Here is a 22,825-nt window from a genome sequence, read left to right on the forward strand (position 1 = left end):
AGCCCCAGCCTAATCAGTGAGTTAACTATGGGATTAACTAACATGGTAAGGTGTGGCTGGAGAAGGTGCGAATTGGAGTGAGGCTTTGATGTATACACTTGTATCTAGAGGGTGGTGTCTCTCTCTGCTTCTTGATCATCATGATGTGAGTGGCTTCTTTCTGCCACACACTCCTCCATGATGTTTACCTCATTTCAAGCTCAAAGAAATAGAGCCAGCCTTCTATGGACTGAGACCTCTGAGACCATAAGCCCTCAAATAAACTTTTCCTCCTTACAACTGTTCTAGTCAGATTTTTTAATCACAGCAGTGAAAAATATGACTCAAACAGTGAATGTTTTTATTTGTCTCCGCTAAAATTTATTGAGTATCCACCATGGCCATAGATAAGAGAGAAGCCAGAAAAAAGTTAAAGGTGGCTTAGAGAATGACTCTATATAGCACTTACACTGGCTTGGTGAGTCCTCTCTCAAATGATTGATTTTGCTTAGTAAGTTTTGAACAGAAGCAGAGGTTCTTGGCACTCAGTTTCTGATAATATGCTTCCCACATTCTTTCATTCGTACCCAAATGTCACCACACATTACCTGCTCTTAGACTATTAATTCCCAAAATTCACTATCAAATGATGTTTTAGAGTTGTGGGTCTTTCAAACTCCCAGGTAACATTTGGTTTAGAATACATTATATCAGACATTATAATTTTTGTACTTTTCTTCTTCCTTTTACATATTTGATTTACGTTCACATTCTGTTCAAAGTAGCAGAACCTCATAATGCAAGTCATTTTAAGTACTAATGGGCAGAGGGAAAATAAAAGTTATTTATTTCATAATTATACTCTGAACCCTCCTTAATAGCTACAAAAATAAACAAGTAAGAGATTATAATAAACTGGTAGAAAAAAATTGTTCAAAAAAATTTTAGATTATACACGTTAACAACCCCTCCGCCCAACCACAACTTGTTTCCCTATAATACCAGTAACTGTGATTAGCTAAGTGAATCTTGCACTGCACTTTAAAAGATCCTGCATTCCACTACGTTTATTACCATTTAAGCAATAACTCTAGATGAAGAAAACCAAAGTAGCCACATGTAGCTTATGTACTAAACATTGCACTTTATTGTTTGTGTGTATGTGTGTGGTACAGGGAATTCAATCCAATGGTGTTTAAACAGTGAGCCATATCCAAAGCCTTTTTTTTATTTTGAGACAGGGTCTCACAAAATTGCCAAGATTGGCTTTGAATTTATAATCCTCCAGCCCCAGCCTCCTCAGAAGCTAGAATTATAGGCATTACATTGGAATTACTGAAATTACACTGCACCTGCCTGGACTTACTTTAAAATCAGCACAACAAATTTCTCCCACAGAGCCCAAAAGACAATGAGTTCACACACCAAAGTCATCAAGGTAATGCTCCTAACATGCACAGGTGTATGCCCTGGGCCTACCACCTCTAGAACCCGGCTCTTCCTTCCTTTCCCTCCTGGGTTACTCAAGTCACATCACTGCCCTCTTCTCACCCTACTGGCTCTTACTTTACTATTTTTTTCATCATGCCACATTTAGCTCAAAAGGCTTTGGTGTTTTGCCACTGAATCAAGTCAAAATATGTAGATTTCTTCTATGCCTGAAGCTCAGAATTGATGGAAATATTGATCATTGTTCTTCAAATTTGCAGAACTGGAAACCAGCTGGGAACTACTAGGATCATGTAGGTATGCATCATATGGCACACCAGCTCTGAAAAGGTGCCTACCATTATGACAATACCCACTAACTCTCAAAATAAACCACTCCTGTATTAGTTTCCAAGAAAGATGGACTTTGGGTAAGAAACTTCTATCTTCTTAACCAACTAGCTTTTCAAATAAAGTCTCCTTCCTCTAATATATATCTTATCTCCCATTTGGGCCATGAGCTACTAGACGGGTCCTGTAATATCCCTGCTCATTTAGCTGAGGATGTTTTCCACAATGTTGTAATATGTTCCCACCACTCTGGTCTTGTCTACTGCTTTCCTGCTTGTCCTGTGACAACTGATGCATTCTCTAGGATGGGGTTCTCATCAAGCCACCCCACTCTCCTCTGTTGCACAGATTCTTTCTTCTTTTAATGTGTGCACCCAACTCTTCGATGAAGAGAACCTGACTATTCAAGCCTGTGCAATTAAACTTTCTTGGAAATAATACAGCTGAACTGAAGACCAAACAAGCAGGCAAGGGACTGATTGCATGTGGCTACTGTTCCAATAGACAGAAACCCAGGTAAATTAGTTGACTGTCAAATTTGTCTCAAATTATAGGATAAAAGCTGCATTTACAATATTTTAAAAGAATATCCTCTTTCATATTGCAATTTTAAATTATTAAGTATACATGCTTTTACTATGTCAATTTTTTAATTATATGAAAATTTAAATATCTATATATACAGACATAATTACACACATACACATATGCAAACTGTACACATAAAAGTATAACAGGACTCAAAATGTAGTCCACCTACTTCATAATGCTATCATAAGTATGAATTATTTTATTAAATAAGTAGATGCTTCTTGTTTACTTCAAAAGATATAGTGATGTATGGGCTGAGTTTGTGGCTCAATGGTACAGTGGTCGCCTAACACATATGAAGCCCTGAGTTCAATCCTCAGTACCACATAAAGATAAATAAATAAAGGTATTTTGTCCAACTACAACTAAAAAATAAATTTAAAAATAGGATATAGTGATGTATATAGTTTTATGATTTTAATCAGCATATTTTTCAATATACTCAAAACAAGAGCTAACCTTCTCTAAAAAGAACACTCAAAGATTAAGGAAAAGCCCAACAGTGCTTTTTCCTTAGAAGAATTTTTTTTAAAAAAATCAAAATTAAATAATAAATATTATCTGAAATGAAAAACAGAAATTCCAAGTTTCAGTAGATTAAAAATATTAATTTCATAGAAAATATCAAAAAACTTAATTAAAATTAATTAATTAAATGTGGAGTATCTCAGTTTGATAGTCTCTGAAGTCACTGATTTTTTCCAGAATCAGAAAAATCCAAGGATCAGAGCTGAACATGTGATTATTGCTCAAAGCTATACAATTTGTAAATTCTCACACTTAATTCAATTAATTTACACTCACTTTCATTTAATGAGATAAGGTTTATCCAAAACTAATATACTGGAAATCTCAGTGGACATGCTGGTACCTGTCAATATTTTTGGATGAATAAGATGGATAATATCCAAGTATTATATACACTGACAAAGATTAACAGAAGAAAATGTTAAAATATTCATTTTAAACAACAAGTAACTGGTGTCTACATAATGTAGTCAGTCCTCATTCTGGTAATCAACAGTACAAATATATAAATTTCAAAAGTAAACCTTTAAAATTACAATTTACTCATAAGTAGAATATTTAATGTTATATAACATATTTTTGTAATAATTCTTTTTTTATCAAATAATAGCAGACAATTTTCTGACATTCAAAATAATAGAGGACATTATTTACGGCAACAATAAATACATTAAAAACAAACTGACTTTTCATTATAATGCTAAAAACTAGCTCAATCCTCAAACTTTTTGTATTCTTAAATAATTTCCTTCAATTCATAATGTTCAAATTTTAAGTGTATCAGAAGTAACTATTATGCTCTTTGTCCTCTTTTCAACATTGTAAATTTATTCTTATTTTTTTTATTTTTTTATTTTTTTTTATTGTTGGTTGTTCAAAACATTACATAGTTCTTGATATATCATATTTCACACTTTGATTCAAGTGGGTTATGAACTCCCATTTTTACCCCGTATACTGTAGCATATGAGCTAATGTTATAATTGCTAAGGTAATTTTGGTTTACTCAATTAAACATTAGGCACTGGGCTGGGGATGTGGCTCAAGCGGTAGCGCGCTTGCCTGGCATGCGTGCGGCCTGGCTTCTATCCTCAGCACCACATACAAACAAAGATGTTGTGTCCACCAAATACTAAAAAATAAATATTAAAAAAAAGTTCTCTCTCTATCTCCCTCTCTCTCACTCTCTTTAAAAAAAAGGCACCAATTTAAAAATATGCTTATTTGGCAATAAGACATGAAGTTAAAGAAAACAATCAATAAGATAACACTTTAATGAAAAAGGACAAAAAATTACACAGCTCATGGTCTTACACAGTTTAAAACCTACACATAAAAAAATTGAAAAAAATATTTAAAAAATATCATTTAGAAACAATATTTAATTTTATACACAATATGTCTAATATCTTAAACACGAGTTAAAAATGAAAAGTGGAATTTTTTCTTTAAAAAAATCTTTCTTTTAAAAAACATCTTAAGAATAAGAAAATGTCGAGGATAGTGAAGATGGCAAAATAGAGGGGTTGCTTCCATGGTGGCTCTCTGGTTTGAAGGAAGAAAGGGAAACTGGCACCTTTTAAGCAAAATGGGTGAATAATCAAGAATTTAGGGAGACTTTACTGGAATTTAATACTGGACACTCAAAACAGATTGGGGGATTACGGCAAGGCACATGGGCATCAGTGGCCAAAGCACCCTGCGCCCATCAGTTGCCCTCCCAGGACAGTCCCTAGCCCCAGTAGTGGAGGAGCTTGTTGGGGGAGGGATGTTGCTGTGCGGTTCCCGGCCCAGACGGTTCTCCTCTCCATTTTTGGAACAAGGCTGCCTGGGGTGGGGGGGCTCCTGGCACAGGTCCAGAAGTCTTCTGCCACCGAACCCCTTGGAGTTGGCCAGAGTCATGTGTAATTTGATCGGGGACCCAGAAGAGCAGATATAATAAAATAAGGGAAATAGTAAATATAATAAAACAAGAAAATCATCAGCCCCAGAGCCACGGTAGGGGAGCGGCTGGAGGCAAAAGCCAGAGCAGACCTTGCATGAACACAGTAAAGCAATAAAGGAATTAAAGGAACTCTCATTCTCAGGAAGACTGAGGTGAATCGGGGTACACAGAGTTTAGAGATCAGAGTCACTGCCTGAAACAACAGTAATCTTTGCTGCACGGTATTCATGAGCAGGAAGGAAGCTGCCATTTTTCCCTTGCTATGCAGAGAACAACAGAAGGAAGCATTGTGTTGCAGCCAAGCGGCAGTGCGGCACTGAGCGGACAGCTACAAAAGCCAAGTACTGGCAGAGCCCAGTCTGGCCCAGAAAACAAGCCTGGCAAACCCACACTGCATGACAGAGAGCATGCTTAAGTGACCAGGAGAAAATCAAGCATTGAGAGAGAGGTTTACACAGGGAGAATAATGGTCATGGAAATCCACCTGGCTTCCTCCTCCACTTCCAATATGGCTGCTTCCAGGACCAGGGAGAGAAGCACCTGACCGAGAATTCCAAAGGGCAGGAATAAGGAGAGATTGAGCTCTGAGACTGAATCAGAGACCAGGAATTCTCAGGTCCATGGTGAAGCAGTGGACTATGAACAGGCTCCTACACTACCCAAGTGGAATCCAAAGAGGATTTCTGACTGCAGTCTTGCAACATATACCTGCAACAGCTGGGCCCTGGAAGTATGATGAGGTAAAATCTCCAGCCAATTGGCACCCAGCAAAGAGATCAAAACATACTTAAGCCTACACCTTGCCTCCAGTGGTTCCACCTCCATGATGAACCCTCTCACCCTAGCAATCCCACCCATCCTGAAGGTGGAGTTAGCATCATATACCAGACAACCTCATGTACATGTTGAGAAGGTAATCCGAGAAACTTTTGATCTCCAATAGAAACAATTTTTCGATTTTTTTCATAGAGATTATTTTTACCTTTCTTTTTCTTTCACATTTCTACCATTTTTGAAACCAATATAGTTTATATTTTTTCATACATCAGTTTATTAAAGACTGGGGGTGTGTGAATACTATATTACCATTTTGTTGGGTAGTCTTTTATTTTTACTTTTTCTTTCTATTTTTAATTTTTTCAGATCATCTATATTTTTTCTCTCACATTTCCCTGGATTCTCTTTACTCTTGCTAACAGCCAACATCTATTAATCCCTCTTTCACTCCTCCTATACTTGTTTTATACTTCTTTTTTCCTCCTTAGTCATAATCATCAAATCCTACAACACTTCTGTTCTCTTTGTCCACCATTTGAAATTGTAAACCCTTTTGCAAATGTACTTTATATATTATAGACAAAAATTGATCACATAATTTATTATTATTACAATAAAACTGTAGACATCTTCATAGGCACTGTTTGATTTAAGGGTGTATGTTTTTTGCATTGTGTGCTGTTATAGGTGGTGTCAGTGCACATCACAGAGCTGCATCCTTAAACAGGCTGCCCATGGCAACTGCATGGCCTGCCCTCACTGCCTCATCTCTGAAAGTGGTAGTGTCCATAGTGGGTTACCTCCGCAGCTGCTATCAACATCTTTAGTAGGAGCAGCTTCCATCTTGGGACACTGGCCAGGGCCTAGAAACCCAACATGAAGGTACCTACAGGTTGCCTCTGCCACTGCTGCCAGTGTGAGTTCCTGCTTTCATCTAGGGATAACAGCCAGGGCCTGGAAGACGATCACCAAGTTCCCTGCAGGCTTGGTTACACCTGAGTTCTCCCTGCTAGGTGTGCTAATAGCCACAAACTTGCTGCAGAGGTCTTAGCCCCTTACATTGCCTGTGGACATACAATTCCTGATCTCTAATCTCTAAACTGTCTCTCCCACCCTGACTCTGACTTTCCAGTCAGGAATTTCTCTCTCTGGAAGTCTGAGGGCTGAGCATCAGGATCCTGTGTGACTGCCTGGGAGAGCTGTTCTGTACTGTGTAGATCAGGATCAGACATCAAGAGCTTCAGACTACTGAAGACTGAAATGTCTGAATAGTATACTACAGTTTGTAGTACATACAGTTTGTATACTACAGTTGGTGTGTATTCTTTTATTTCATGTTTTTTTTCTTTTTCTTTTTAATGTTTTCCAATTTTTTTTCTTATTTTTACTTTTTTAATTAATTAATTAATTTTACTCTTTCTCTATATTTTCCTCTCAGTTATCTGTTTACCCTAGTCTCTCTTTTCTCCTGCTAACAGCCAACCACTTTTGATTCCTCTATCATTTTTCCTATAATCTAATACCTCTATATTCTCACTGCCTACCTCATAAACTCCACATCCTACCTTCCCCCAATTCTCTTTTTGTCCACCGTTAGTAACTCTAGACCATTTTGCAAACCTACTGTTTATATTGTTGATAATAATCAAACACATAATTTCTGTTTATTGCTAAACTGTAAACATCTTAATACAAGTTATCTGGCTTAAGGCTGCATAGTGTTTGCACGGGGTGCTATTAATATTGATCTCCCCCTTAAAGGCAAGGTATTGGAAACCTTCAGAGACACTGTAAGTCTATAGGATAGAAAGTGCAATACCTTGAATCCACACTGCTAGAAGGCAAGAAAAATAAACAACATGAAAAAAAAAAGGGAAAAAGTGCCCAAAACAGACCAAGATGCTACAATAATAGAATCCACTGACAGCACAATAGAAGAAATGTCAGAGAAGGAGTTCAGAATGTACATAGTTCAAATGATCTGCAAAGTAAAGGATGATATAAGAGAGAAAATGTTGGCAGAAAAAGATTACTCTAATAAAGAGGCAGAGATTCTGGGGAAAAAACTGAAATCCTTGAAAATGAAGGAAATAATAAACCAAATTCAATAGAAAGTATCACTAACACATTAAATCACTTCAAAAACAGAACCTCAAACAATAAAGACAAAATATATAATCTTGAAAATAAAGGCCTCAAACAATGAAGACAAAATATATAATCTTGAAAATAAAGGCAACCACACAGTGAAGATGTTAAGAAACCATGAACAGAAATTCCAAGAATTATGGGATAACATGAAAAGACCAAACTTACGATTTATTGAGATAGATGAAATTATGGAGGTACAAAGCAAAGAAATGCACAATCTTTTCAAAGAAATAATATCAGAAAATTTTCCAAACCTGAAGAATGAAATGGAAAATCAAATACAGGAGGCTCACAGGACACATAATGTACAAAATTACAACATATCCACACCAAGGCACATTAAAGTGAAAATGCTTAGCATAAAGAATAAGAATAGAATTTTAAAGACCCCAAAAGAAAAGTATCAATTACATATAGAGGGAAACCAATTAGGATCTCAGCAGATTTTTCAACCCAGACCCTCCAAGCTAGGATGTCCTAGAACAACATATACCAAGCTTTGAAATAAAACAGATGCCAACCAAGAATACCATATCCAGCAAAATTAAGCTTCAGATTTGACAAGGAAATAAAAGTCTTCCCAGGTAAACAAAAATTAAAAGAATTTGTAACCAGAAAACCTACACTTCAGAATATTCTCAACAAAATATTCCATGAAGATGAAATAAAAAAAAGAAAACCAGAGAAGGGAGGAACTAAAGGAATAGCTGATCAAAGAAGAAACTAACTCAAATTAAAAACTAGAAATAAATCAAAATGACCGGGAACACAAATAATATCTCAAAAATAACCTTGAACATTAATGAGTTAAGCTTATCAATCAAAAGACATAAACTAGCAGATTGGATTAAAAAAAACCAAGACCCAACAATATACTGTCTCCAAGAGACTTACCTTGTAGGCAAAGCCACCCACAAAATGAAGGAGAAAAGACGGGGAAAAAAACATATCATCCACATGGATTGAATAAATATGCAGGGGTTTCTGTACTCACAGCAGATAAAGTGCACTTTAAGCCATAGTTAATCAGAAAGGGCAAAAAAGGACATTTTGTACTGCTTAGGTGAATCATACTCAACAAGACACAACAATTGTAAATATTTGTGCCCCCCGAAATGGAGTATCTATGTATATCAAACAAGCCTTTCTCAATTTTAAGAATCAAAAGGACCACAACAACATAATACTGGTTGACTTTAATACACCTCTCCTATAATTTTATTGGAGATACACCATACAAAAATTAAACAAAGAAACTATATAACTCAATAAAAAATCAATAATTTATACTTAAAAGATATATAAAGTATTTCATTTATCAAGGAACTAATACTCTTGCTTCTCTACAGCATATGGATCCTTCTCTAAAATAGACCATATGATGCCACAAAGCAATTCTTAGCAATTACAAAAAATAGAGATAGTATTCTACATTCTATCCGATCATAATGAAATGGAATTAGAAATCAATGATAAAATAAAAATTAGAAGCTACTTCAAAACCTGGAGACTAAATAATACACAATTGAATGAACAGTGGATAGCAGAAGACATCAGAGAGGAGAAAATATAATTCTTAGAGGTAAATGAAAACACTGATAGAACATATCAAGATCTCGGGGACACTATGATGGCAGTGCTAATAGAAATGTTTATTGCATTGAGCTTATTCCTTAAAAGAAGAAAAATAATCAACAAATAAATAACCTAACATTATATCTCAAAACCCTAGAAAAATTTAAAAAAATGAACACCAAAGCAGAAGAAGACAGGAAATAATTAAAATCAGAGCTAAAATCCATGAAATTCAATCAATAGAAACAATTCAAAAATTGACAACACAAAAAGTTGGGCCTTTGTAAAAATAAAATTGATAAGCCCTTGCCTATGCTAATAAAGACAGAAAACTCAAATTACTAAAATTCATGATGAAAAATAAATATCATAACAGATGCTTCTGAAATATAGAAGACAATCAGAAACTATGTTGAAGATTTATACTACAGTAAAACAAAAAAGCTCGCAGACATCAACTAATTTCTAGAGACATGACCTACCCAAACTGAATCAAGAGGACATACATAAACAGATCAATTTTAAGCAATGAAATAGAAATGCCATCAAAAGCCTCTCAATTAAGAAAAGCCTAGGACCAAACAGATGGTCAGCCACTTTCTACAAGACGTTCAAAGAAGAAGTAACACCAATATTTCTCAAAATATTCCATGAAATAGAAAAGGAAGGAATCCTTCCAAACTCATTCTATGAGGTTAGTATCACCCTGATACCAAAATCAGACAAAGAACATCAAGGAAAGAAATCTTCAGATCAATATCCCTGATGAACATAGATGCAAATATCCTCAATAAAATTTGGGCAAGTTGCATACAAAAACATATTAAAAAGATAGTGCACCAGGATCAACTGGGGTACATCCTGGGGATGCAAGGTTGGTTCCTCATACGGAAATCAATAAATGTAATTTATCACATCAACAGACTAAAAGATAAGAATCATATGATCATCTCAATAGATGCAGTAAAAAGCATTTGACAAAATACAGCACCATTTCATGTTCAAAACACTAGAAAAATGAGGGATAGTAGGAACATACCTCAACTTCATAAATGCTATCTATGCTAAGCCCAAAGCCAAGATCATTCTAACTGTAGAGCAATTGAAAGCATTCCGTTTAAGAACTGGAACAAGACAAGGACGTTCTTTTTTTACAATTTATATTCAACATCATCCTTGAAACACTAGCCAGAGCAATTAGACAGAATAAAGAAATTAAAAGGATACAATTAGGAAAAGAAGAACTCACACTATCACTACTTACTGATGACAGGATTCTATATTTAGAAGATCTAAAAATTTCCACCAGAAAACTTCTAGAACTAATAAACAAATTAAGAAAAGTTCGAGAATATCAAATTAACACTCATAAATTAAATGTGTTCCTACACATCAGTGATGAACCCACTGAAACAGAAATTTGGGAAACTACCCCATTCATAATAGCCTCAAAAAATAAAATAAAATACTTGAGAGTTAATCTAACAAAAGAGTTGAAAGACGTCTACAATGAAAACTACAGAATAGTAAAGAAAGAAATTAAAGAAGACTTAGAAAATGGAAAGCTCTTAGGCAGAATTAACACTGTCAAAATGGCCAAACTACCACAAGTGTTATACAGATATAATGCAGTTTCTATTAAAATTCCAATGAAATTCTTCATACAAATAGAAAAAGTAATTATTAAATTCATTTGGAAAAATAAGAGAACCAGCATAGTCAAAGCAATTCTTGGCAAGAAGAATGAAGCAGGAGGCATCACAGCCAGACCTTAAATTATGCTACAGTGGTATAATAACAAAAAATGGCATGGCATTATCACCAAAATAGACATGCAGACCAATGGTACATAATGGAAGACACAGAGACAAACCCACAGAAATACAATTATCTCATACTAGAAAAAGGTGCCAAAAACATACATTGAAGAAAAGATAGCCTCTTCAACAAATGGTGCTGGGAGAATTGGAAATCTATATGTAGCAAAATGAAATTAAATCCCTATCTCTCACCCCAACTCAACGTGGATCAAGGACTTAAACATTAGACCAGAGACCCTGTGCATAATAGAAGAAAAGGTAGGCCTAACTCTTCATCTTGTGTGCTTAGGAATCGATTTCCTCAACAAGACTCCTATAGCACAAGAAGTAAAATGAAGAATCAATAAATGAGATTGTATCAATTAACAATTTGTAGAACAAATGATAAAATAATAAAAAAAGTCTTATATCTTATTCAAATTTGACTACAATATTGATATCTATAATCTACTAAAACTCAATTATAGATTACATTTCCTATATAGGTGCCCTCTGTCCACACACACAAATAAACTAGGTCTTAAAAGAGAATAACAATATCTAGTGCTACTTTTTGTAAGGCTCTCAAAATATGCATTATGAAAATTGCCAGAAATAAATCTCAAAGAGGAATTAAGTTTCACCAAAGTCAGAATTGGTATCTAGGGAATCTGATTCTGGTCACAAACTATACGGTTAACATCTTCCTTGAATACAGGAAGTAGTAACAGGAACACATTTAAGTAAACAGACAAATTTTTGTACTTCTGCATGCCATTCCACAATTTCATCACATTTTTCTTTGTTAACATTAGCTAGGATACAATATAAATCAGTAAGCATTGTAAATAAAATTATCATTTATTTCCCAAAAGATTTGAGATATTTACATGTCACCTGGGAGCTTAGTCTCATTGCAAATGCAATTATTTCTTCTGCATGTTTTGAGGTAAATCAATGCAATTAAGTTTTCTGACAGAGCTTTTTCTTAGTGGAAAAACACATTTTAATTATACATACAGCATATAAAAATATTCAGTATTTCTATAATTTAAATTGGAGGAAAACTTTTTCATTCAGTTTTCCATCAAAAGTTCCAACATGCTTAAATATATGTCTCAATCCATTCATGTTCATTACTTATAACTAGATATGGAGTAATTGGTTTTAGATTTGGCAATAGGAGATAAATGTCAGAGTATTTGCCCATCCCTCATTCAACTTATCCAGGGTCCAGGTGTGGAGAGTATTTGGCAGGTGGGCAGCATTGAGTTCTTCCTGGATCTTTCAGATCACAGCTCCATTCACAATGTATCAAATAAGCAGACTTAAAACCTGAGTTCATCAAAAAGAAATGTAGCTCTACTGATATTTCCTCTACTTTTATATATTTCCCATTTTTTTCCTTTCTCTTTCTCTTTTTTCTCCCCACCTCAGCCCTATTTTGGATTAGTTTCTGCATATCAGACAAAACATTCAGGGGCTGGGACTGTGGCTCAGAGGTAGAGTGCCCAACTACCATGTGTGAGGCATTGGGTTCGATTCTCAGCACACATAAAAAAATAAAATGAAGATATTATGCCCACCTATAGCTAAAAAAATAAATATTAAAAAAAAGAAAAGAAAAAACACTCAACCTTTGACTATTAGGGACTGGCTTATTTTACTTAGCATGACATTCTCCAGTTCCATGCATTTACCAGCAAGTGTCCTAATGTCATTTTTCTTCATGGCTGAGGAATTCTCCATTTTTATGAAGAAGATTGAGGAGGAGGAGGAAGGAGGGACCAGATCAGGGAAGAACAGTGGTATAAATCTGACTGAACTTTCCTATGTACATAACATGAGCATGCCATCATGAACAAGACACTATGTCAATTTATATATATCAGAAAGGTCAGTAGAGAGGGGAGAGCAGTGGGAGGCAGAAGCAGGGAAGAAGTGCTGGGGTCTAAATTAGAGGAAATTATATTCCATGCTTTTGTGAATATGTCAAAATGTATCCTAATGTTATATGTAACTAAAAATATTCAATAAGAATTAAAAGAAGTAGCAGCATCAGCATCAGCAGCATCATCAGCAGCAGATTCTATTATGGAAATGACCAAGAAAGGGAGAAAGTTGGTGGAACACCCAGATTGGCTTTTTAGGAAAAATAAACAACCAAAATCAATTTTGGCATTCCTTACAGCTCCCCACTTGGTCACTGTGGATTTAAAACGTGTATAAATCTGCCATTCTCCTATTTCTCAAGGCATGAACACATGGGTGCCTAGCAAACTGGCCCCTGGCCCCAAACTGCTCTATGTGAAACAGCTGAAAAACTTGAGGGAGTTCTTAAATCCAGCCTTATTTTCACTATCAATGGAAATGTTAACAGAGTATATTAATTGATTTTCAAGATCCTATTCATCTTCAAAATTCAAAAAATTCTTATTTTTGAATTTCCCAGACTGATAGAGGATATACTTTCCCCCAGAGACTGAGTGGATACACTCAAGAGGAAACTACAATTTCTTATAGGAAGCTGGAGAAGGTACAAAATTGGAGCCTGACAATTCTCTAAGTGACCTTGTAGCAACAATGTTTGCAGCCAAATTCCTGCAACATACTGCTTATGTATGGTTGTCTGGCAAAATAGCCCCGGAGAATAATAGTCTAATGAATTTCAATGAAAGCTGAACCTTACAAATTTGCCCAAAGAGTCTCCGTCAAACAACTAACTTATGACAAGTAAATGTCACACCTTCACCTTAATTATAGCCAAAATGGTACTAGGCTGTCTTCTAAAATGTTCCTATCCCCAGGATCTGAGGTCCCAAAAACTGTAATCTTCACAGCCCCAGGACAACTTTTTGATGGGACTGAATCCAAGGACCATTTGTATAAAATCTCTGTCCAAATAACTCCCCATAGGATCTCACTCCCTGTCCACCTAACTTTGCATTACATGCCCACAATTCCAAAGGCCCTGTGCCCTTCTACTTCTTCATCTAGTGCCTCAGTTTCTCACCAACATCATCAAAATTCACTTTGACCACTAGGGCAGATGGTACCAATGGTGGTGATCACATCATTTGTGGGATAGAGAAGGAACTTGAACACAAGGGGTAGAGGTTCCATCCCTCAGGAAGTAAGGCCAGGACCTCTAAGCTTATGGAAAAGCATAAAAAAGAAACAAAATAAAAGTAGTGACTAAATGGAGGGGAGAGGTCCATTAGAGAAAGGACAAATTAAAAAAAAAAGAGTCAAGGTTTTGAGTTCTATCTGCTGACTCTTGGGCAAAATCGGCTCTGTACATCCTCTTGAACATTCAGATTACTGAGGCAAGATGGATCATAACATTATGGATAGATGATGTTTTTAAATGTCATCACATAGTCTTAGCATAAAATGAATTACTGCCACATTAGGAAAAATAATAGGTCCATGCTGCTATGGAAAAGTAGTCTGCTGGTAACATCTGCAACTGTATTAGCCTGCAGCACAGAAAGGGATTTGAAATGCGTCACCTGTGCCAAGTGTCTGATGGGCCCACACTCTGTCTCATAGTTAGTCAATAAGGATCCCCTCCACAGGACGATGTGATTCACAGGTGATTCCTAGTCTCAAGAACCTCCAAGTTTTTCCCAACGCCTGCCTTTTCCCCCCAATTTCCATAATCATGGTTCACTCTTTTAAGTACCAGACTATATGACATGATATTCACAATGGGATAGAAAAATAGAAAACAAGTGAGCATATGAAAAAAATCTCTACCTCTAACAGGTGATAAGCATTCTTTTCTCTGGGACTCCATAATGTCAATAAAGGTACATGGGGGGCTGGGCATGGCTCAAGTGGTAGTACACTCCCCTGGCATGTGTGGGGCACTGGATTTGATCCTCAACACCACATAAAAAATATGAAATTTTTAAAAATATATAAAATTAAAAAAAATTCTTTAAAAAAAAGAGGTACATGGGAGATAGACAGCTGAACTGTGCCCCAATCCCATGCTTATAATGAATATTATAAAGACAGAGCAAAATATAGAGCAAATTATTTTCTTTCATATAGAAAAGAAATGAAAAGTCACTCAGCAACAATTAATATATTTTATTCCATCCTATAACTTTCCCTAGTCTATCTTTGAAATTATAATACAAATCATTGGGGAAAATGTGATTCAATTTACTAAGCACTCAATTTATAGATAACTTCTTTAAATCGAAAATAAAATTTATTTTAACTTCATTTTATTTAATGCTTGTGACTAATCATAATTTCATGAGCTTGCTTGAAAAGGTCCATATCTTCAAATTTACTAAACAAAAATGTGCTATCTTTGAGTAATAAGGTATTTAAAATAAGCATTTAAAATTACACAAATCATCTCTATCCAAGACTTTCCTCTCTTAAGCAAAGTGAAAGCCTGTCTATATTAGTCATAGTTGTACAACAAAAACAAATCTGCAGTTTGTTACATTCTGTGGTGAATTTGTTATAGGAACAAAATGTCATACATATACTGATACAATAAAGTACAACCTTATGAGATCTGAGTTATTTTCCACTTTATAAACCAGGAGTTGTGCACATCCTGTGGGATTAAAGCAAAATGGCCATTCTCAGATAGAACACCACTTAGACCTCCCTCAATATCTTGTATTAATGCCAGAGTTTCAGTCAAACATAATTCTTCATGTTCACAACAGTCCTGCACTCATTTACCGAACCTTTTTCCACCCTTAGCCTGATGGCTCTCTGACAAAATATTCCTAAGGTATAATGCATGCAGATAAATTATTCAACTGAGAACTCCATTTTTTGAGGGACTTCACTATTGGCATTCCATTTTCACTCTACATCACTCACCGGTGCCATCATTAACATTCTCCACCTCCATCACTTTGGAATTGATCTGGCCCCAAAATAGGTACCGGTGTCCATCTGTGGATGCCTTGCTGTTCTTCAAGTGTCTTTAAATGAATGAAACCACAAAAACTTTGTTACTAAACCTCATGCAGAACAATGTTAAAACATCACACTTTCTTGATTCTTTAAAGAGAGAGAGAGAGAGAGAGAGAGAGAGAGAGAGAGAGAGAGAGAGAGATCAATTAAATCAACATTACAACAGTTTTTTGGCACTTGGTGATCAGACTTATGTCCTAGTTCCTTTACAAGATGTGACTGATGTACTAATTTCTTCAAATAAATGGAAGTTGGGGGCTAAAGATCATACACAGGTAGGAGAGCTGAGCATATGCTTTTGCTGCCTTGCCCAATGAAACTGTGACACACACTAAAGGTTGAATATTTTGATGCTACAATTTGGTTAATTTCACCTTCATTTCTCATTGTTCAGTAGCCAGTCATTCCCATTTTAAAAATTTTCTGTTAAACAAATTCAGTGAGTACTTCCTTCTTCAAAACAACTGCTATGCTAGAAGTTCTTAAACTGAGTGACATTCAGCTATTAAAAAAATTCTCCTATACTCATTTTATAATATGATTACTGTAGGCTTATTGAACAAGTCTTTTAATGCATTTATAATCCTAACCAATGGTCACATTTATTTTAAAAATAACTCAAAACATTTTTTTAAAAATCTGTGTATGGTATGTCTAGTACCAACCTTTAATCACAAGTAGTTTATAACACAATAAAACACCAAGGTTTACAGATGAACGTTAACAATGAACTAGGTAGTTGTGTATGAGAATTCTTAACAATTTTAAGTGTTTTTAAACAACAAAATATTTTTTTTCAAATTAAACAGAAAAGAGTCTGAGAAATGATTCAAGGAGGTTTAAAAAATACATTAGTCACTCAAAAGATTTCAGTGACCCAGACTCCTCAGTTTGATTTACTGACAAAAGTCTGGCTATCAGTTGAATAGACACAAACAATGACTAATTTACTGTGCTATATAGACACACCTAGAACAAGATGTACCTTTTCACTACCTGTAGCATCTCGTCTAACTGAGCCTGCCCTGAAGTGAATGAATGTACACAGGAGGTGTCTCAAGGTACTGTCACACTGCTCCCCACCACACACATAGGGCTCCTTCCTTGAAAAAGTCTGTATAAACCTGGTCTATCATTCCTAAACCCTCATCAGACTTAGTAGTCCTTCATCACTACTAATAAAACTAAGCTGATAATTAATCTCACTGGAGAATCTGTCATCCCTAAACTTTCATCCTTCTGCATTCCCCATTTCATGTTGACAGCAACCTCCAAGTGTCCTTAGTTAATAAGCCTAATAAATCCTTAAATCAGGAATTCAGGACAGGTAACTATGAAAATTGACATCACTGAAGGTCAGATTATACATTCATTAAGGATGCTCACTAAATAGCAGGAATTTAACTTTGTAAAGCTTTTCTGTGAACTTATTTAACAAATACAGCCATCACAGAACATCAATTGGTACACTGATGTTAATTTTGCCAAAGCTGTGGATTTGATGGCAGCAAGACAGATAGATAGACAATAATATTAATATCAACAATATCAACTGTCATGAAAAAAATATCTCATTCTCAAACAGATGCCCTTAATTCTTCCACCAAAACACCTTCATTCACATTAACCATTTTTTTTGTGTGTGTAGTACTGGGGAGTCAAACTCAGGGGTACTTTACCACTAAGCTATATCCCAGCCCTTTTTATTTTTTGAGTCAGGGCCTTATTAAGTAGCTTACACTGGCCAAGAAGTTGTGATTTTCCTGCTTCTACCTCCTAACTCCGGGGGATTATAGGCATGTGTCACTGTGCATGGTCACATTATAATTTTTGATTAGTTGTACATGGGTAAAACTTCCTAAAACTTACATATATTAACCTGTTATTAGCCCCTATGCTATCAAACCCAAAAATTTAGAAAAAAACAATAAAAGATATTAGTAAGTTTATTTTCATATAGTAAAAAGAAATTTTGAGCTGGACACCATGGCACATGCCTGTGGTCCCTGCTCTTCTGAAAACTAAGGTAGGAGGATGTCTTGAGCCCAGAAGTTCAAGACCAATCTGAACAACACAGCAGGATCCCATCTCAAAAAAGTAGGATGGGTGGGAGGGCAGAATTTTTTTTAACTACTTTAAGATAGAGATGATGACAATTTAACAATTTAATTTAATTCCTGACCTGTTCCCTTTCATGAGGGTAAATGTTACAGTTCTATGTTTTCTTTCTTCGTGTCATTGCATTTTTAAAACTACTATCTATTGCTAGATAATTCTAGTACTATAATCCATGTGCTTAATTGCCATATATCATCAACTTAGCTGCCAAATTTTCATTAATTTCCTCTGGGCATCTTGCTAACAGAATTAGGAAAACTCATTTCAAGAGAAATTAGATTGAAGCTCCCTTAATTCTGCCTAGTAAATCAGTTTTGTGTCTCTCATTTTCACTCTAATATAAAATGATTGGTAAGTTTTCTCACTTCTGAACTTAGCATATCCAATCACTCAAAATCCTGACCTTCCAAACTTCTGCTGTGCCTATGAATTGAATAAAGCCAACTGGTACCATCTCCTGAAACCTGTGTCCCAGCTACAGTTAGCATTTTGAGAAGTACTCAACCAGTTAAATGCTACTAAGAAAACAAGTAAAACCTTCAAGAGTAGAAAAGTGACAACTGGATTAAGAAACATGGTGGTTTATTACAAAAGAGCAGGTTTGCAGACTAAAGTCTTACTGAGAGTCATAGCCCAGTAGAAATGACGCACAGCATTTTTGGTTGAAAGGTGATGCCAGCAAGCCATTGAGATGATAATGCTTATGTTAAGATGTGTATTCAATTGGATATTAGACTCCTGCTGTCCGCCTCAGCCTGCTACTTTGGAGCTCCCATTGGTTGGGGAAGTGTGGTAAGAGGGATTTCCGGAGGAGGGATCTCCTGTTAGTGTGGTGTGTCCAGAGAGAAGGCTGCATGCGTGGCATTCACGGGAGTTTTGGAAATAAAGTTTGTTCCTGCTTGAGTGGCTTTTCTTTGACTCCAACTAAGTGGGTTCAGCTGCTGATTATGGACAGAGTAGAGAGAGATGGAAGAATATTGGGATGAGAAAAGTTACTAAAGTAGATTTTCACAACAAATCAGTAAATGGCCCCAAGTCAAAATCCATGGAATACAGCAGATGTGGTTATGGGGAAGAAAATAGTTTGAAATTGAACACACATACCCTTGAAAATGTAACTAAAAATGAAGAAAGCATGACAGGTATCAAGGTGGAGAGGTGGACACAAAACAAGAAAATACATTTAACAAATTAGGTCAAAGGAGAAAGTGTAATAGAGGCTGAAAAATAAAAAAATAATAATAAAATAAAAAACTCTGAAGATGATAAGGAAGAAATTAAACCTCCTAAGTTGTTTGTACCAAGAGTAAAAATGGCATTACAAATGTACAGTGTTTACCAAGTGAAACAAATGTGTCATTTAACAAATTTAATATTGAAGAATTTGATAAGTCATTGGAAAACAATCCCTGTACATTTTTGAAAGATACTGCCAATCATAACAATGCCATGAGCTCTATTCCTTCTAGTGGAAGTGGTGGTCATCTCAAAAGGAAGAGTCACATGTTACCCTTCCCACAGCCTGGCTTTAATTGCACATTCATTGAAAATTCTGCAAACTTAAATAGTCATACTAATGCACACATTGAAGGTGATCAACCAAAACCTCCTGAGAACATACCAAGTAAAGAAACAAAAGATGGGTCTCCAGTTATATTATGTATTTTATCCATGATGCATGAGAAGAATTTAACTATAGAGCAATTGGTCGCCATAGAGGCCCTCACACAACTATCAGAAAACCCATCAGAGAATTCTTCACCATCAAAGTCAGAGAAGGATGAAGAAACAGATCAGACAACAGCTTGTTTCTGTAATAGTTACAAAGTTATCCTCTATTCTGTAACAAAAGACCTCCATGACCCAAATTCACCAACCCTTCATAACTGTCCACCTCTACAAAAGGAAAGTTCATGCAACACAGTAGTGTTCAATGGCCAAAATACCATGTACAAGTCAGAGCACAGCTCAGCCACTAACCAAGCATCTGCAGAACCACATGGGGGCTAAGATTGTGGCTCAGTGGAAGAGTGCTCGCCTAGTATGTGCGAGGCCCTGGGTTTGATCCTCAGCACACCAACAGGAGATCCCTCCTCCGGAAATCCCTCCTACCACACATCCCCAACCAGAGCTCCAAAGTAACAGGTTGAGGCAGACAGCAGGGGTCTAATATCCAATTCAATACACATCTCAACATAACCATTATCATCTCAATGGCTTGCTGGTGTCCCCTTTTCAACCAAAAATGCCATGCTTCATTCCTATTCGGCTCAGCTCTCTCGGAAAAGTCTCATTGAATGTTGTATAGGGGGATAAATAAGTAAGGGATTAGAAAAATGACAACTTAAAACTCTTCATAGAAAGTTAGTTATGAAAGAGAGCAGAGAGATAGGAGAGAGTGGGACATAAGAGATACATTTCTTTTTTAAAGAGTAGAGATAGTAAGCAATATGTGAAGTCAAAGTAATAGGCTCAAGGATCAGAGAGTAGCTTCAGTGAGAACATTAGAAGAGAAGTAGCAGGACAGGGAATGGTGTTCAGAGTGGGATGCTTACAATGAAGATTTTCAATTTCAAAAGTGCTGGTATTGACAAGGTAAAGACACTCACAGGACAGGAGGCTCAAGTGTAATGGAGGAAAAGGATCAGTGCAGGTAAAGATACTGTGCACCTTCAGGTCCCAAAGTCTGGACAGATCTCTATATGGATTTTGAACACTCAAAAAATCGGGACAAGCATAGGATGGAAAGATAGTACTCCAAGAGCTAAAGCAATCACTGAATTGGGTATAACAGGGAGATGTTAAGAGAGTCACCAGAAAAGTCAGTGGGTCAGAAAGACATAAACTTCACATTTGCTGAGATTCTTGACGGAAGTGGGGTGGTTGTGGATATGGTTAAAAAGCAGGATTGGGAAAGGGGGAAGACACATGGCCCTCTCCCGCAGGCCCTGAGGTATACAGGTGAGGAACCAACACCTCTTCTTGCCAAGGCTCTGGGGAGTCAGTGTCATGATATGGTAGTGACACTTGTGTGAGTTCTACCAAGAAGGTGAAGAGAACAATCAGACAGGCTGAGGAAGTAAAGCAATTTACTGGTGAAAGAATAAGCTCTGGGAAACATAAAAGAAAATAGGGAGCTGTGAGGTGGATGGATCATTTCTGAAGTGTAATTTGTTTATGATCTTACCTGTGTTTCCTTTTGCAGTACACCAAAAGGTTATCAAAAAGAAGAAAAAAAAAACACCCATTCTTGAATATTTCCAGAGGAAATTTTCAGTAAGACTCCACACATCAACATTTCAGTACAGGTGTCAGTGATGTTACTCCCCTAAATAAAAAAAAATAAATTAATAACTTCTGATTACTTGGTCAAGACCTTTGAATGTAAAGACCTTTGTATGTAAAGATTTAAAAACTATACTTGAAGCTGGGATTGTAGCTCAATGATAAAGCACTTGCCTAGCATATGTGAGGCACTGGGTTCAAATGTCATCACTGCATATAAGTAAAAAAAGGTCTGTTGACAACTAAATATATATAAATTTTTTTTATAAAAAAAAATATATTAACAGGATAAAGTGCAAACAACATAGATAGTTATACTGAATCTAGGTTTACTTCCACTTCCAGGTTCCTGGTCGGTCTCCGCATAGATTCTGGATGTGTATTCAGACAGTTAATGTACACATGCACAAGATACACGAATATATAATCATGTCATCTATGCCATTTTGAAAGGAGATAATTTCAAACTAATTCATAACATTAATGTTCATATTTTTCCTTTCTTCTTTGCTTCCCCAGTATGGAGAAAAGGATCCATGGACACATAAAAAAAGTGTATAAAACTGTTTAAATTTTAGCAGGCATCAATTTATATATCCACCTCTGGTATGGAAAAGAAAAGGAAAAAATGACCTAAAGGGAACAACCTTCCAAAAAGCCACCGATTTATTAAAGGAAGACATGGGAACCCTTACTGATTAAATAAGCCTTTACTGAATGCCCACCAAGATTACATGATTAGCGAAAAACCTATAATTTCTTTTTTGGTGCTTGAGATGGGACCCAGTTCTCCTGCAAGTGAGGCAAGCACTCTAGTACTGACTATACTTCTCACCCCAACAATATTGATTCTTAACACAAAGCTAACAATTAGACAATGAGAAGAGCCACAAGATGAAGGAGCCTGGGCCCCCGATCATAAACAGAGGAAAGCTGCCCTTCTAATCAGAACACCCAGTGTCTCTCGTGTGAGCTGCACAAAATTTTCTATGGTGAGCCATTAGAAATGTAGAATGTTTCTATACCTAACCTATCAAATAATATGCTAAGCTGGATTAAACACATAAAGGAAGTTTTAAACAGAGATCATGCAGTGTTCTATGCAAGAGAATATCAAGTTTAGATAGGTCTTGTTTCCTTTAATCTGATGTCAATTTCTGATTATTGATTCAATCAATGTTTTTATTTTTGATTTTTAAAATTTCATATTTCCACAAAATCACTAATATAGTTTTTCTGGTCAACTATAAAAATTTAAAGTAAAATGAAAACTCTTATGTCTACAACAAGACACTTCCAAAAGAGAACCTAAATTAGAATAAAAAACTATTAGGTTAAATTGGTT

The 22,825-nt window shown here is 35.9% G+C and overlaps 1 pseudogene; it reads right to left on the reverse strand.

The window, feature by feature from the left end:
* LOC143410673 (phosphatidylinositol 3,4,5-trisphosphate-dependent Rac exchanger 2 protein-like) overlaps positions 1-21,517 on the reverse strand; it is a 144,080-nt pseudogene extending 122,563 nt beyond the window's left edge.
* Between the last annotated feature and the right edge of the window lie 1,308 nt (positions 21,518-22,825).

This window comes from Callospermophilus lateralis, chromosome 11 (assembly GCF_048772815.1).
Source record: "Callospermophilus lateralis isolate mCalLat2 chromosome 11, mCalLat2.hap1, whole genome shotgun sequence".
In the NCBI taxonomy this organism is placed as follows: domain Eukaryota; kingdom Metazoa; phylum Chordata; class Mammalia; order Rodentia; family Sciuridae; genus Callospermophilus; species Callospermophilus lateralis.